The following is a 13,756-nucleotide window of genomic DNA, read 5'->3' on the forward strand; positions in this document are numbered from 1 at the left end:
GCATCTATCCAGATCCGTGGTTCCATAAGCTGACTGAATTCAGTCCAGATGCCTCAGTGACCAGTAAGAATAGCTAACTACTTTTGAAGCTATGAATAATATATTCCCTAGCTTTTTTTCTTTTGCTTCTTTGTTTGAAGTTGAGATTCATATGCATATGATCAACTCATAAAATTTATACTCTTAAAGCTAATGAATGCTGTTTGTACCTCTTCTTCCTGTTCTCTAAACCTTTTATTGGAGAGAACCTGGTCAAGAGCCCCTTCTTCCTCCTGTCTAGTCATGACCATGGACATGAAAGAGATTATCTTAAGATCCCCAGAGATGCTGTCTTCTAACTGTCCGACACCAGTTACAGGAAAGACCTGGGCATATTTCCTCTTATGAACTGAATTCCCTGTCACTAAGTTCTTGACAGAACAAAACATTTCTTGAACCATTATTTCTAAAAGAGTAAAGTTCTAATTGCACTCTTTCTTTTTTCCATAAAAGGGCCTTTAATGCTTTGACATAAAGTATAACAGGTTTTTACTTTATTCTGTCATGCTTAAACATACTGTCCAAAATATAATTGCTTTCTCAGATATTTAGGGATTATTTTTTGAGTATGAAAAAAAGTTTACAGTTTAATTGCAACTTCATATAAATGTCATTTGTCTGAAAATTCTAATAATGGTTAATTGTCCTGTCGATATCATAAGAACACAAATCAGTTCTCATTTAATTGGTTAATGTTAATTTTTGAGAATTGAATATTTGCATTATAATATTTAATTACTAAAAGTATTCTTAACATAAGTTCCCATATTCTAAGTAGGCCAAGTTTTAGTATATACTCTTTTCCTAGTCTTTTAGTACAGGATAAGGCGTAAGGCACTAGGACTTTAAAACAAATTGAATTAAATATGTATTTCTATGATTGAGAGCCTATTTAGCATATATAATATAATACAACATATAAAATATAATTTATAATGTATAGCATATAGTATGTAGTATTTTGCTCACAAAAACAGAGGTCTGTTTGGAAAAAAAATTGATAATGAGGTAATAAGGGCAAAATATTATAATCTTAAAGTGATTGTTACATGGAACTCATTGGCAATGAATCTATGGCCCTATCACTAACTATATCCTAATAGCCTATTTTAAATTATTTTTAGTCAATTTTTATGTGAGTTTTATAAAATTTACTTAATAGCCAAAATAGACACTAGCCCAAAATTTACAGTATCAGAGGCAGAAAATTGTTTTTTAATATTGAACTGGAGAACAGATAGATAAGAAATGAAGAGGATAAAACCAAACTACTTAGAATATTATATGTGTGATCTTTTCTAGAGAGAAGGATTGCATGCAGATATACACAATGTGAAGGTTAACTCCATAACTCCATAATAATCTCTTATTAGAGACTTCATACCTTCATCCAATCTGATATGTTCATTTTAGTCTTAGGAATTTTTTTAGTGCATGCTGGATATGTCACTTCCTTAAGTAAAACACTCCAGTGGCTACAAATTGTTTTTTGGAAGGATCAAAACACTGACTATAGCTTAAAGGATATTTATGGTCCCTGCCTTTCTTCTGCCTTATTTTACACCTTCTGCCTCTTAACACTCCACAGTCCAGTCACACTTGTTCTCTGTCAGGGCTCAGATCCTCTCATAATCCAGATCTCAGCTGGAACTTTTGATTGCATTGTATCTTTTCCAGCAGACATTAATTTCCTGAGGACAGGCACATGTTTGTTTGGTTGCCATTAAAAATGTATAAATAAAAATGTCACAAATGTGTATCTATTTATTTATTCATAAGCTATGGGCTATCACTGACACAGTGCATATACTAGGCTCTCAATATATACTTGTTGAATAAAGGGCTGTTATTTTATTACTTTTAATGATCGTGTGGAACTGGATTTGCTAGTATGTCATTCCTGAGTGGAAGTAACACGTTAATCTCTTGCATGTAGGAAGTATATATGTGTGTGTGTGTGTGTGTGTGTATGTGTGTGTGTGTGTGTCTGTGCCTTCAAAGCAGCCAAGAAACATTTGAAAAATTATACAGTAAGTTAAAAAAAGAATTATTTGTGGTTGGCATTCTCTTTTGTAAAGCCACAGATAGTAAATTTGTTTGGCTTTGCTAGCCTTAAACTCTCTTTTGCATCTCCTAACTTCTGCCTTTGTAGCACAAATAGAGCCATCAACAACACATAAACCAGCGAGCTTGGCTGTGTGCCAATAAAACTTTATTAAAAACAGACACTTCGGATGATTGCATGGTATGTGAATATATCTCAATAAAATTGAACTAAAAACAAAAACAAAAACAAACAGGCAGCAGCCCTTGAGGGACTGGGGGAAAATGTGGAAATATTAAACTTCCCCTTCTGGGGAATTCCTGATCATCCCACAAGCATTGGATACTACCAATTTAATAGGTGAAGCCCTCAATCTTGGGGCTTGCCCTTACGAAACTTGTTCCCGCAAAGGAGAAGTTAACCTACTTATAGTTATGCCTGAGAGTCACTCCCAGAGAACCTCTTTTGTTACTCAGATGTGGCCTGTCTTTCTAAACCAACTGGGCAGGTAAACTCACTGTCCTCTCCCCTATGTGAGACATGACTCCCAGGTGTAAAAGTTTCCCTAGCAACATGGAACATGATTCCTGGGGTTGAGCCTGGCCTTGGCATCGTGGGATTGAGAAAGTCTTCTTGGATCAAAAGGGGAAAGAGAAATGAAACAAAATAGAGTTTCAGTGGCTGAGAGATTTCAAATAGGTCATTATGAAGCTTATTTGTGTGCATTATATAGATAACCTTTTCTTGTTTTAATGTATTGGACTAGCTAGAAGGAAATACCTGACATTGTTGAACTGTAGTCCAGTAACCTTGATTCTTGAAGATGATTGTATAGCTATTTAGCTCTTAAGGTGAGACTGTGTGATTGCAAAAACCTTGCGACTGACACTCCCTTTATCCAGCATATGGACAGATAAGTAAAAAAATAAAGACAAAAAATAAATAAATAATAGGGGGGATAAGGGGTATGGGATGTTTTCCACGTCCTTTTTTATTTTTATTCTTATTTTAATTTTTGGGAATAATGAAAATGTTCAAAAATTTATTGTGGTGATGAATGCACAACTATATGGTAATACTATGAACCATTGATTGTACACTTTGGATGATTAACCGGTATGTGGGTATAACTCAATAACATTGCATTTAAAAAAATAAAACAGGCATCAGAAAATTTGGCCTATGAATGATAGTTTGTTCACAATTCAGAAAAAAATAAATGTTTAAAAGGGCATAATTTTCTGCTTATTAACATCACAGACTTCCTTCAGACTTTTAATAAATACATTAAGATCATCCAGATTAAGACTGTCAGATGGTAAAAAAATTGTTATGATGATGCATACTTATGTTTGTATCTGATTAGTAAATCTTGTGTCTTCTGAAATGAAGCCTATAAAATAATACATATGAGCTTATTCAATTTGTGTAACCTTGGTCTAACTCTAAAAAAAGCATATCAACGAATCCATCAGTTCTAGGTTCCTTTATCTAATAATCTACTTGTGTCTTGTACAGATTTGGGCATCAATGACTTCCAGTGAAATAAATAAAATAAATACTTTTTTAATAAAATCATTGATCTTGGTGATCCTTTTAGATACAAATAAGTAAAATACAGAGGTAAAAAATAAAATCTTAAATAAAATGGTTAAAGTTGGTTAAAATCATATAATAATATATATTGCTTTCTTCTCATTTTAAAACAAATACATTTATGCACAGTCTCAAAATATTTTTTTTCAAAAAAGTTCACATAACAGTATAGCAATCAATTTATCCAATTACAAATTAAAATAAACCATCACAACTTATACCTCATACTAATAATGAACTGTGCACAGATTAGCCTTTTCTTTTTCTAAGGAATGCTTCAAGTATGCTGAGGCACTTTTTTGTCCAAGTCATTGTAATTCAGAAATTGTTAATAGTGAAAACATTAAAATATATTAGGCTGATCATTTGTAATCATTGAGCTGTAATCATTTTCAATCCAAATATTCCCAGCAGCTAATGTAAAGTCTTATTCTTCATAGGAAAAAAAAATGTATTGTTACTTTTGCTCACTACAATGGGAACTTTCTGGAAATTACTGATTTTCAAGAAGAATATATCATCCCTTCTAATGCTGAGAAAGATGTTATTATACAGTGTTTAAGAACCTCAATTCTAGAGTCAGACTTCCTGGGTTCAGTTGGTAGTGTGATGGGGGCAAATTTCTACACCTCTCTGTGATGGAATTCCCTAAGTTGAAACTCTGGGGAAAGAAGAGCACTGCACCTACCAACTAGTTGTGTGAAGATTCAATGCAAATCACTTGGTAAAAGCTACATAAATATTTATTTGTCTGTTTTCCTTATAAAAAAAGTTGAGATGTGTATTAGAAAATTAAGTCGCTAGAATTGGAAAGTACTGAAAAATAGAAATAAAACTTTGAACACCATACAGAGTTCATGATACCATGTCCTTGGCTTGGATGGGAAAGTTCTTGCCTTCAGCCCTTCTCCTTTACATCATAGATCTTCAAAGGTGGTTCCGGGGCGAGCGGCATTGACATCACCTGAGGCCTGGTTAGCAATGCAGACGTTCCTCCAGCCTCCCCACAAATCTCCAGAAGCAGAATCTGCATTTTGCCGGGGATCGACTGATTTGAATCCCATTCAATTTAGAGAAGAAGGGCTGTAGTTAGTCATTCATCTTACCGATAGCTGGGCATCAAATCACCAGGATACAGTGCTCGGATCCTACCTGAAAACCTATTCAGTTCCCAGGGAAACATCTCCAAGGCTCTTCTCCACGTGCTTGGAAAAAAAAGCCTCCAAATGGGTGTTATGTCAAGGGCTGTGATGCTGCTGCCAACCTCAGGGATGGTCCCTGATTTGGAATGTGTGGAGTATTTGAGCAGCCTAAGTGCTCATGTAAGGAGAAGACAAATTAATTAACTTGTTAAATCCTTTCTCTCAGATGGCATGATTACAGCAAACAATCTTTTCCCAGTAGTGCCAAGTGCCTGTTTTCTTGCTTCTCTTCTTATTTCAAGTTGTGCAGCCATAGGAACTCATGAATTAGCCTGTTATTCACAACAGTTGCACCACCGAGCCTGAAGGACAATTCACGATATTCAGAAATTCATATTACTTGCTATTACACTAAAATTGTTGCTAATTCCTTATTTTGACAAGGAACTAACTATTGAATATTCGAATAATATAGTTTAATTTTTTTCATGGTTTATGAAATTAGAATTAATTTTCCAAAATAGTAAATTTTAAAATATAGTGTTAATTCATTGTAATTAAAATTTGCTCTCTGATTATAAATTTGTTCTGCTTCTGATAGACAATTATGTGTTTTTTAAAACAAACACATTTGAGAAGCATATTTATTTTACTCTTTTGATATTTTACATTTACTTATTTTAATTTTTATGAAAATATATGATTATTTTGTGCACTTTGAATTTAATTACATTTCATTTTTAAATCATATTGTGTGAAATCGATAATGATATATTTAGTTATACTGCTAAAATACACACATAAAATTGAATCATATTGGACAAATATTTCATAATTAAATATATGCATCTTATTCTATTTCTCATTCAAACATTGCTGGATCAACAACAGACACCTAGAACTGAGCAAAAATAATAAAATTCAGATATCTTAGCTTTATATGTGCTTTTCAATTTTACCATTATGAAGGTGTATCTGTTGAAGAAGCAGGTTAAGATAATTTATTTCACAGTATGTTGACCTCATTTATCACTTTTAAGTATTTAGACTCGTGGTATGATGTGGTCCTTCCTTTGTACTCTTGCACCAGGCCCCATCAATGTGAGGAAAATCTGTGTGCTGTCCTTCTCTTTGTAGCTACTTCACACTCCTTCTCTTCTACTTCAGCCACTCCCAATCCTGATTCTCTAGTGCTTGTTTTCTTTTACTTAGCCCACCTCTTTCTGTTGCCATTTTGTTTTTTCTTTGCCCCCCCCACCCCGGTATTATTTAATTCCTCACTGCCCATCCTGTTAGTGGCCTTCAATAAAAAAATGAGGGAAATTGAAATGAGAAATATAAAAACATATTGGTTCACTATATCCTATCATATTATTGTTTTGCATGTTCTGTAATCCCTGAAACAAAATTAAACTAAGTAGCCAAGTTCCAAGTGTTTCATTGTTTCAAACCATAGCTAAGTATTCACCATTTGTCCATACACAAGGTAAGCTGTCAATTGGTGTGTGAATTTAATGATATTTAGGAGCAGGAAAGGCAATCCTAGATGATGACATTAATTGACCTGATGGCTACTGAAATGAAATACATTAAACAGAAGAGACGTAATCCCCTCAAGAAAGGGCCTCCCTTGAGATCACCCTCCAGAAGGCTTGAAAGATCAGTTTCTAAATAAATGGGAAAAAATGTTTCCTGATCATCTCTGTTTGATCCGTACTGAAAATGTTGAGAGGGTGACTTAGTGAGCTGGATGGACTAAATCCTACTTAATATTCTGGTCATGTAGAGATTGGTATAGGTCATAACATTTTCTAAATTATTTGGGATTAATTAGCTTATTTATCTCCTGGTGGCAAATTTACCTGATCTTGTGAGGTCAACACCTGAGGTTCAGTCCTGATGGATCAGTTAAGTTGCATGCTTCTCTGAGACAAAATGAATTCCTTCACCAAAGCACCTCAGTATCTCTACAGAGCTTCTATGAAGATGGCCCAGTGGTTTATCCTTTCCATAAATATAAAAGAAAAGTGTGTTTTTGGAAATGTCTACAAACTCTCGAATGGGAGATATATCAAATTGAATTTATCAGCACTGGGAGATTATGGCATAACTAAAAGCATAAGATTTTATCACCTGGATTTATCATTTACTAACTGTGTGGAATTGTGTGAATTGCTTTAGTTCTGAATATTGTTTTCCTTACCAATTGAACATGGATGATAATAATATTTGTGCTGCCTGATAACGAGCATGTGATAAATATAAAAAATCTAAATGTAAAATCATTACTTTAATATAGTTAGCATGCTGAGTACTTAGAACAGATTGTCATAGGGGAATTTCAATCAGTTATAAACACTAAGAGAAAACAACCACTATCTTTGTCTCTTCCATGTCTAACTCAGGTTCTAAAACATAGAGGGCAGTTTTAGACAGAAGTCAAATATTCCGAAGTCCAAAATTATGTGTCATTGAAATTTCTTGAAATTCTTATGTTATTCTCAAGTATCTAGCATATGCCAAGCACTTAACTCGTTGCTTAATGGGCAAAGGAAAGTAAACAAAAAATGGTTATTGGTTGTTATAATGCTTATAAGTCAAGTACCCTGGGAAGAGTTGGATGAACTTTTCTCAGATTATTGAAGAAGTGGAGGATGAGGAAAAGCTTAGTGGAGGAGAGTATGACTCATTTTAGTGTTGATTTTGAGATGCATGGCTTTTTCACATCAGTGGGATTTCTTAGGCAGCTGAGTAGCAGGTGGGTGTGTACAAAGACAGGGAGGGGAGGTATAGTTGAAGAACTTTGGAGACTTCATTATGGGTGAAAGTACTCTAAATGTTGTGGCTTACTACTTCTGGGGAAAATTACCATATTATTTACATCTCTATTAGCTAGCACAGAGCTTTCTTCAAAGTGAGTAGAGTGCCAAGATACAAAGCAGTCCGCAGATTTTGAAGGCCCTTGTGCTAAGAATTTTTTTCTAGAAGTAATAGGAGCCATTGGATATTTTTAAAATCAAAATTGTGTTTTAGAAAGAACGCAATTTTAGATATACTTAGTTTTGAGAATGAAATGGGAGAAGGGAGATCAGTAAATAGATTGTGTAGTAATCTAGGTGAGAGAGGATAGGAGCTCCAGGCAAGGTGTTTGGAGAAAGAAGTGATAGTAAATGAGACATTGGTATATGGTTTTCTGATTTGATAAGGGAGATGATGGAGAAGAGGTCTCTGAATTGCTGATATCAGAGTACATGGTGGTATCATTCATTTAGCTAAAAATTACAAAATGAAGACCAGGTTTTGGGGGCTGTAGAAATTGGTTTTGCACATTATGATTTTGAGGTGCTTTGATGGCAACCAATATTTTCCAAAAAGGACTTGGAGATGTTTGTATAGGAGAGACATCTGGGCTGGGCATAAAGATTTAGAAGTTTTTAAGACAGATGAGAGAGCTGAAGCAGTGGCGGTGGATGAGATAACCCAGGAAGCTCTAGTTGCAAACTAGGTGAAGTCCCGAGGAATCCTGTAAGGCTCCAAGATTTACAGAGGAGTAGAAGAAAAAGAGTCAGGCAGTGAAAGAAAAGGTAGGAGGAGAAATTTGTTCTTTGAGTTACCATTCTGACTTAAAATTCTTTCTTTCTGTCTGATTGATTGTACTCTATCTTTATATTATTATTATTATATTTTACAAAAATGCTATATCTTTATTATAAACTTAATCTGGCTGTTTGTGTCCATACTCTAAATGAAAACTAGGAATCGCCCCAGCTAAAATGATTAAGCACTGATTTTCTTGGAAATTATTTTTTGATAAAAAATAATCCACTAAATATACGTAATTTAAAAAGAGTAGTTCTTTTTATGTAGCAAACAATCCTTTTAATGATTCATTCACATACCCACATAAGCTATTCAGGGAAGAATGTGTTAAAATTGCATCTGAAATTATAATATGATTATTTTACATAGTATACACTCAGGTTGCAAAGAAGCAAAAAGGTAACATGTGTGCTCAATAAGTATTTCCATAAGCCATCCAATAAGTGCCAAAATGCTTATATAGCAGTACAAGAAATCAAGATTTTTTTTACCTCCTTGCTAATTCTTTGTTATGCATGTCTCTTCCTCTCAGCTCCATGCATTTTTTTCCTTCCCTGATTTGCCAGCTCTTTCAGTTCCAGACTGAAGGTTGTCAGCTCCTAAATACCATCATATTTCATCCTCTATTAATGCTGTAACCATGTGGATGCTTTGGCTTCAAATAAGAGAAAACCTGAGAAAAATGTCTTACTTTTATTATGGGCTTTATTATCTCACATAACAAGAGAATCTGGATAGAAGTGATTCTAGGGTTGGCTAATTCAGAATCACCACAAGGTCATCAAGAACCCAGGCTCTTCCTGCTGCATCATTCACTCATCAAGTGGCAGGGTCCTTAAGCTTCCTAGGAAAAAGATGCTTAAGTCTGTTCACCATACCAGGTGGAAAAGATGGCTCCACAGTTCAGGCATCACAAGAAGAGGGGCCAATCCTCCTACATGTTTGTGTTTTTTATTTTTTTTGGGTTTGTGGGTGTCTTTTAAAGAAGGACACCAGTAGACTTGCCCTCACAGCCCACTGGCCAGAATTGGTTAATATGTTAACTGCTAAGTACTGTCAAGGGAGATGGCATTGGCATGATTGGTTGAAACAGACCGATATTCACCCCTGGAGCTGTAGTAAGGCCTAGGTAACTCACGAGCAACTAAAACTTCTTCAGTCAAGCTGGGACAATGGAGGATGGGAATGCGCTTTCAATTAGAAACGACACAATCTGACATCTTTTCTTAATTCTTTTCTTTTACACATATATAAAGCAGTTCAAATCTCCCTCTCTCCTCCTGAACTTTAATCTTTCTGAGATTAGATTAAATTCAAATCAAATTGTGCTCTATTGGGCATAAAACTTATTCATACTAGATCTTTCAGATACTTGTTCAAACATGGCTCGGCCAACTGAGACTTTGATGGACCTCACCTTTCCTGAAGATGGTCAGGAAACCTTTTCAGCATAAATTAAGATCTAGGATTGGGTAGAATATGTCCTATGTATACTCTATAGTTGTATTTTGAATACAATTTGTGAAACACAAAAAGCAATGCCATTTTGAAATCAACTATTTGCTGCTTGATCTGAAAAGTTTGTTGTTTTTTCCTTAATGATGCATCCATAGTGAAAGATAATACTGTACATATTTTTACACATAAAATTATTACTTAATATAGAGATTCTTAAATTTTGGTGTCATAGTCTTTTGTTTTGATCTGCATTATAATGACAAAGTGAAAATATCATGCTCTTTATATAATAAAAAGATACCATACCCTTTTTATCCACTCTCACTTGGACATATCATGAAATTTTCCTAGTACTGCTATTGATTGTGAAAACGTTCACTAATATATTTATTCATGCAGTAATTCCCAGGTTAGCTGTTACAGAATGCAAAGCTATATGACAAATACCCTAGTGTTGCTAAAGATTTCATTTGGAAAGCACAATAATAATATAAAGCCAGCTTCCTTAGTTTGGCATATAAAGCACAATGCAGTTTTGCTTCAATCTACATTTATAGACTCATAAACCAGTATTTCTCTGACCTACCATAACACAGAACCTTTCTCTGATCTTGGAATGCACAGACTCTTCCACAATTCAGTGGTTTTTGTAAATGGTATTTCCCAGACATAGAAAACATATCGCCTCACATACCCAAGAGCACCATTTTTCCACCACTCTAAAATGCTGATGCATACTCTACCCTAGCATACAAGATATGGTGTCTAGCATATCTTCATTCAGTTTTCAAATCTGTCTCCTACAAAAAGTGTGTGGATTCTGGAGAATGACTACAGAGTAACACAAGCTCAACCAAGTATTCCTCGATTTGGCAAATAAGTTCTTTTCTCTCCCAGTCAATAAAGAGGATCTGAAATAGTTCTTATTCACCTGGAATGGAAAATAATACACATACAGTATTGCCTCAGGGATAGGTTTACTCTTCTGCCCCCTGTCACAATATAGTCTGAAAATGTCAGGACCATCTGAACATCCATATAGTATATTAAGTATTGATGATATCTTGCTGCTCAGACAAGATGAGCATGAATCGGCTAGTGTGATGAAGGCCTTGCTAATAGACATGCCCTGTAGAGGGTGGGAGGTAAAGCTTTTAGATCCCATGGTTGGGGGCATGCCAGGACATCACCTTCAAATTTAAAAATAAAATTAAGAGAGAGGACCTTTTTCAGGGTCCTAAAGAGGACCTGGTAGATTGGGGCCAAAAGGCAATATGTTTAACACCTAGGAAAATTGCCCCAGATAATGCAGCAGGAAAAATGGAAAGCTTGCTTCTTTGAATGGGACCCAGAGAAGGAAAAGGCTCTATGACCTGCTGGTTGTTTGGGCCACACAATCTGCATACCCTATGGTGATAGATATTGATGGTGAAAAAAAAAAAAAAATGCAGAGTAGAATTTGTGGCAAATCTAAGTGGATAACTGAAATGTAGGCACCAGTTTTCTGGAGAAAGACCATGCCAACTGCAGCAAAAAACTACATTCCTTTTGAAAAACAGAATTCTGCTGAACCTTGATAAAGAAAGAACAGTCGACCCTGGACACCAAGTGGCCATGCATTCAGAACTGCCTATCATAAGCTGGGTCCTTTCAGGTCCTGCAAGTTATAAAGGTGGGTAGGCTCAACAGCAGTCCATCATAAAGTAGAAATGGCACATCCAGGATTAATCAGGAGCAGAGGGCATAAGAAAGCTGATGAGATGATAGCCCAGATCCCCATTTCTCATACCAACTTTGTACCAGCTTCTTACCTTCAACTCATCCCTGCGGTCATATGGGGCATTGCCTATGAGCAGTTGAAGGAGGAAGAAAAATCTTAGTTTCTCATTATGGACAGGAAGGCTCAGGGTGTGGTGCTAAGTGAAAAAAATATATGATGGCATTTTGTTTTTTTTTTTTCACAGCCTCATTCATGGGTGCACTTGAAAGACAGCAGCAAGGAAAACAGTTTCCACTGAGCAGCTTTTAGGTCAGTACACCTGGTCATCCACTTTGTATTGAATAGAAAAAGACCTAAGGTTAGGTTATATATTGATTTGTGGGGATTAACTAACAGTCTAGCTGGCTGTTCAGGATGAAGAAAGGAAAACAATTGAAAGAAATGAGTCAAAAATATGAATTAGAGGCATGTGAATGAGGACATGGGATTGGGCAGGAAGTGTGAAGACCTTCATATCAAACACCACCATTCAGAAAGCACTCATTATGGTAGTGGCACCAAATAACCAAGATAGACAAAATGTCTCATCCAGTTGATGTTAACCACACTTTGTTCACAGATTCCTGGCACTGGCATGATGGGTACAAGAGCAAAGTGGCCACAGGGGCAAGAGACAGAAGATGTGGGCCCAATAACTTGGACTCTTACTAAGACTGATCAAGCTACTATTGCCTCTGAATGTTCAACTTACTAGCATCAGAGACTAATGCTAAGCCTCAGGTACAGCATGCTTTCTTCCCAAATGTGCTAGTAACTAAGTTGTATACTAACCACCCCAATACTTAGTGGCTTAAAGGAACCTTAATTTGCTCATGAATCTGCAGTCAGGTCAGGATTTGATGGTGGCAGTTCATTTTTACTCCATTCCATGTCAGGTGGTGTGGAGTGAAGGTTGATCGCCAGAATTATTTGACGGCTCACTCACTCACACATCTGGAGCCTGAGCAAGGCAGGCTTAAATATTTGAGAGGTGGGTTGTCACTCCTCGGGAATCTCTCTCTATCTCTTTCTGGTCATGCATATGGACACTAGAGCACTGCAGCTTCAACTTAGCCAGACTTATTACATGGAAGCTTAGGGCTATATATGTACAAGTGCATTTGCATGTACGAGACTGAGAGAGAGAGGGAGAGAGACCCAGGCAGAAGGTGTATTGCCTTTTGTGGCTGAGCCTCTGAAGTAGCGTCATTCGGCTGTAATCACAAGCCCATTTAGTTTCAAGTGAAAGCAGAAGAAACTCCACGTCTCTACGAAGAAGTGTCACCATCTCTTTGAAAGAAGAGCATGTGCTGAGGGATACATGGGCACAGCCATTTTTGGAATATGCAGTCAGCTTTGCCAAAGAAAACAGAGGTCCCCATATTCCTTTTATTAAAAAAGTAACTATATCCCCATATGCTACTTTTATCCTTCTTTCTTGTGATAGTGGAAAAAGTGCTCATCTCTTGTCAAAGACCAGCACCTCATCTGTATTCTGGATCTCATCCCTTTTCACCTTCTTGGTGGTCCTTTCTTTATCATTTATTCCTTTTATTGCCTATCCCACAACCTTGAAATTTTCTCTAAAATTATCTTTTCATCCACGTAAAAAATTGTCTTTCTCTCCTCTTAAAAAAAACAAAACAAAAAATCCTTCTTTATAACCCTAGATTCCTTTCCTCCTTCTTTCTAATCTTTCCTGCTCTTGATAGCCAAATATTTCTAAAGTGTAGTTTATACTAGCAATATAAATGTCCATACCATGTACAGTATTTTAAGGTTTCTAGATGCACCCTTCCAGTTAAAACAGCTTTTTCTGAGATTGTCAACACCTTAATTGACGCCACTTTCAATGTAGTTTTTGCTAACAATCACACTTGACTTCTCTTCGTCTTTTAATCTTTTTTGTTTCTTCCTTCTTGAATCTCTTTTTTCTGCTCCGTCTCCTGACTTTACTCTTTCCTCTGTGGCTACTTGTTTGTTTGACCATTTTCTTCTTCCCATCTCTTAAGTGATGATATTTTCTTTGTGTTTCTTCTTTTGTAACTTTCTTTCTTCTCAATTAGCACATTCTTCCTCAACAATTTCAAACCCTTCTCTGTTTTTGTTTCGTCTCTG

This window comes from Choloepus didactylus, chromosome 12 (genome assembly GCF_015220235.1).
Source record: "Choloepus didactylus isolate mChoDid1 chromosome 12, mChoDid1.pri, whole genome shotgun sequence".
NCBI classification, from domain to species: Eukaryota; Metazoa; Chordata; class Mammalia; order Pilosa; family Megalonychidae; genus Choloepus; species Choloepus didactylus.